The sequence below is a fragment of the Cupressus sempervirens genome, chromosome 10 (assembly GCF_028749045.1).
Source record: "Cupressus sempervirens isolate cs-2001-9-10 chromosome 10, ASM2874904v1, whole genome shotgun sequence".
NCBI classification, from domain to species: Eukaryota; Viridiplantae; Streptophyta; class Pinopsida; order Cupressales; family Cupressaceae; genus Cupressus; species Cupressus sempervirens.
The window spans coordinates 593722983-593728210 of NC_143127.1; positions in this window are offsets into that span (position 1 = coordinate 593722983).

Consider the following 5228-nt stretch of genomic DNA (forward strand, 5'->3'; position numbering starts at 1 on the left):
TTTTCTATTGATGATGTTTGCTCACAAGTTTTTATTTTATTTTTTTGTAATAAGTTCCAATCCTTTAAATATGGGATGATAGAGTTAGTTTCGGGAATTCTAAAGTTTTCTCTATTCCTTATGAATTGTTCAGTCATGTAACAAAAGAATAATTCTAATGAGAAAGTGATTTTGGATTGCCTTTTGTGTTCTTAGTTAGTTAAAGACAACCAAGGGGGCCCACTTGGGAGGTGGAATAGATTTAGGTAGAATAGATTTGTTTCTTGTAATTTCCTATTTAAGATAGATTTACTATATTAGTCCTGCAGCATAGTTACTATGAAAGTTCCTATAGCACGTTTGGAAAACTATCATGGTGGATATTTGAAATGTTAACTAGTTTAGAATTTCCTTTTCTGTAGTTTCTACAATTTTTTGTTGATAATTCAAGTATGCTTACTATTATGTATCAGTAGTATAGATTTTTTTCATGCATTTTACTTTCTTGTAGCATAGGTGTTAAGACTCTTAAAGGAACTTGGTACACATATTGTGCTAGCCCATTTCAAGTCTTATATCCTTGGGGTGACAATTCAAATGTATTTTCATAGTGGAATAGATAGTTCTCAAGATGGATAGAGTATCCTCGTTAGAGCAATAGTAGTGTGATTATCTTGATCTATTATGGAAACCTACATTTTTGGCACCATTTCCTAGAATGGTGTCAAACTAGGAACTTTCATGAGTCCTCAATTTCTAGATTAGCATGTTATTAGAAATCATAAGATTGAGTGCCTAATCCACAAGTCACCAAATCAATTGCATGCATCGAAGAGGAAGACCATGAGATGAATATGGAAGATTTCTTCCATGGGAGCATATTAATTTGAATGAAGAAATTGAAGAAGAAGCTGAGTTGCCTTTTTTAGATGTAAACCTTATCTTTCCTACAAAATCATCCTCAAGGGTAGAACCTTTGGATATAAGTGGCCTTCAACCTTTTGCTAAAATTTTGGCCAATTTTCTTGATAGCACTACTCCAAATCCACCAGTTGTTAACAATCTAGTGCCTAATATCCCTTTTCAATAGCAACCTCAAAATTAAATACCTCCAATAATGGCACAAACTACTTTTCCATTTCCTCTCCCAAGCCTTGTAACCAATGCTAATCTCAAAAGTATACCTCCAAATGCTCTTCCAAAGTTTTATGGCCTCACAACTGAAGATCTTGATACTTTATTGTTTGAATTTGACATACTCTATCATAGTTTTGACTACAACATTGATGCCCATAAGCTCAAATTATTTCCAGCAACACTAAAAGAGTCAGCTTTACGATGGTTCATGCGTTTAGGAGCCAATGCAGTACGTACTTGGGATGAAATGCAAACTCTATTTTTGGACAAGTACAAAGAGTATTGCAAAGAAAATGATTCAAGAGGAGATGATATTTTTAGAATATCACAAAAGGAGGAAGAAAAATTGGAAGATTATGCTTCACATTTCTTGTATAGATTGCAAAGAACCCTTAGCACATGTGTTGTCTGAGGATTCACAAAAGCTAGTCTTTTTTAGGGGTATTAATGATAGTTATCTAGAAGCATTAGATTTGATGGTTGGAGGAGATGTGTATCATTCTTCTTGTGATGACCTCAAGAAAATTTTTCTTAATTACTCAAGATCAACCATGAAGAAAGGAAAAGGACACTGGACTACAACTATTAAAGGAATCAGACAGCGTATTTCAAATCTTGAGATATCTAATCTATTCTCATATTTCAAGCAGGACATTATAAATGATGTCGCTACACATCTCGACACAATGTTGCAAAGAAAAAACACAAAGAAGTTGAGGTACAACTAGCTAAGTACTGTCGTCATTGCCAAAAGTAGAAGAAAGATTATCAATGCAAATTGGTCACTAGCATGGAAAACTACCATCTTCCAACTGAGTATATCGAAATAGATGGAGACGATGAGTGAGTATTCTTTGTTGCTCAATGTAGGCCATGGGCCCAACATCAAGGTATGCCTCAGGACCCTTTGCAAAATTCAAATCTATATGGTAATCAATGGAAAAATTGTAATACCCAAGGCCCTCCACAATATAGTCAACCTAATTGGAATAATGCTTGGAAAAATAATCTACAATAGCTCCAATGGCCATAGAATTCCCAACCCTCCTAGCTAAACCAACAGAATAATCAATGGTAGAACTAGCAAAACCAATGGAAACCACTCCAGGGGAATTGGCAGTCTACAAATCAACGAAGAGGACCTCAATAGTGGCCAAACCAAAATATTGGTACTCCACAATTACCACTCCTAGTCCAACAACCTACACTAATGCCACCACCTGTGAGTCCCAAACCTCAAAAGTAGACCTAGTTACCTGCACAACCTGAGTCATATATGAATAACCAATAGTCACAACAACCCATGTACTCTACTAATGCTCAACAATATCCTACTTATGCTCTGAATGTTGCAAATATACATTTGAGATCTAGTACAACAATACCAGTGCCTAAACTGCCTCTTATAACTGAAATACCAGATATTCATGTAGCATCAGAACCCATAGTTTCTAAATGGGTTGACCCAACTAATGCTACTATTTTAGCTCAAGTCTAGCCAGTGATTGAACCTCCTTTTCCAAAGAAACTTGTACAAAGTAAACATGTCCAAATAGAAAAACATTCTTTTGATATTGTTGATCAACTAAAAAACATGCATGTCCAAATACCCCTATTTCAAGTTATTAAAGATGTTCCCATCTATGGAAAAGCCATTAGAGAAGCCTACCTGAAGAAGCCTAGGAGGAAGAAAAGGGAACCAACTACAGTCCATGTTATAGGACAATTGGCTGACATTATGTTAGGAAAATTGATCACTCCTAAATATTCTAATCCAGGTAGTCTAATTGTGAATGTGATTATAAATGGCCAATCTGTTAAAATTGCTTTAATTGATCTCGATGCTGCTATAAACGTCATGACCAAGGATACTATGAAGAAGTTGAAAATAGAAGTATTATGGGCTTCTTCAACAATTTTGCAACTTGTAGATAGTTCTATTGTCACTCCTGAGGGGATGATAGAAAACATAGTTGTAACCCTAGACTCTCTAGAGCACCCTATAGATTTCATGATTTTGTCTCCCAAAGTCAATTTATCTAGTTACCCTGTCATTCTAGGATGACCATGGTTAGCTACAGCTGATGAAAATATAAGTTGTAGATCAGAGAACATGACCATATCTAATGGTCAAGCAACAAAGAAATTTTATTTATATCCTCCAGCATAACCACAACAAGATTTAAGCACATCTATCTGGCCAAATTTAGGGGATGAAGAAGAAGAGTTAAACTCTATAGCACAACTTATGATGTTACATAGACAATCTTTCCTAAAGCTACAGGAAGAGGATTCAATAATTCAGAATATCCTTACTAACACTTGTGTGGTAGAAAAAGATGTGTCTAACAGTTTTGTGTTAGAGTTAACCACATATGAGGAATGTAATGAGAATTGTATTCTACTCAAAGAACCAAACATTATTCATCTACTATTACCATGTGAATTAGATACAAGTCTAGTCTCTGAAGCTGCTATAATTGAGTCTACCAGTATTGTTGAGCTATCAAAAGGTCATAATCTTCATGTCAATCCCAAATTATCTTCCACATAGATGAAACAGTTAACAAAGCTACTTCAAAAACATGAAAAGGCTTTTGCATGGGACTATGGGGATATGAAAGGATTGATTCCTACATTAAGTAACCATAGAATATACATCAATGAAGGGTGTTTGTCATTCCATAAACCCTAGAGAAGGATTAATCTAGCCCTTAGAGAAATAGTCAAAATTGAATTACAAAAATTGCTTGATGCTTGTTTTATTTATCCTATATCTGATAGTCGATGGGTGTAACCCCTAGTCATAATGCCTAAAAAGGGAGCTAAATGGAAAATTTGTGTAGATTACAGAGAATTGAATAAAGCAACCAAAAAGAATCACTTTCCTTTACCATTCATAGATCAAGTTTTGGACACTCTAGTTGGAAAGAAGTATTTCTCTTTTCTAGATGGGTACAATGGTTATAATCAAATAAGTATTGCTCTTAAAGACCAAGACAAAACCACATTTACATGCCATGGGGTACTTTTGCATATTTTGTTTTGCCATTTGGCCTATGTAATGCTAATGCAACATTCCAATGAGCTGTCATCAGCATTGTTGTTGATAGATTGCATGATTAAATGGAAATATATATGGATGATTTTACAACATTTGGAGTCACCTTTGAAGTAGTCATGATGAATCTTGAAAAGGTTCTTATCCAATGTAAAGAGCATAATCTGGCACTTAATAGTGAAAAATGTTTCATGCTCATGTAGGAAGGAGTGGTACTTGGTCATTTCATATCAACTATAGGAATACAAGTGGACCCAGCTAAGATAGAGGTAATTCTAACACTACCCATACCTACAAAATAGAAAGATGTAAAATCTTTTTTAGGTCATGTTGGATATTATAGATTTTTCATAAAAGATTTCATAAAAATAGCTAGTCCTTTGTACACATTATTGACTAAGGAAACTGAATTTATTTGGACACCTGAATGTAATGAAGTCTTCCTGCAGCTTAAGAAACTTCTCACCATAGGATTAGTTTTACAAGGACCAAATTGGTCAATTCCATTTCATATCCATACTGATGCATCAGACTATGTCATAGGAGTTGTATTAGGACAAAAGCCTGCTAATCTTGAGAATGTCATCTATTATATTAGAAAAAGCCTTCATGGACCCAAGCTAAATTACATAGTAATAGAAAAAGAACTTTTAGCCATAGTTTATGCATAGAACAAATTCAGACACTATGTGACTAGATATCTTATTTTTGTTCATACTAATCACTCAGTTATAAGGTATTTAATGAACAAACTAGTTGTCACTGGTAGATTGGTAAGATGGCTCTTGTTGTTACAAGAATTTGATATTACCATTATTGATAAGCCAAGAAAATCCAACATAGTTGCAAATTATTCGTCTAGATTGGCCATCGCTGATGAAGTTCCAACTCTAATTGAAGACACTTTTCCAGATGAACACGTGTTCCATATAGCAACTCATACACCATGGTATGTAGACATTGCAAATTATCTTGTTGCAAATAGACTACCCCCACACTTCTCTTATAAAGAAAAGAAAAAGTTAGTAGATAAAATTTTTCAATACTCTTA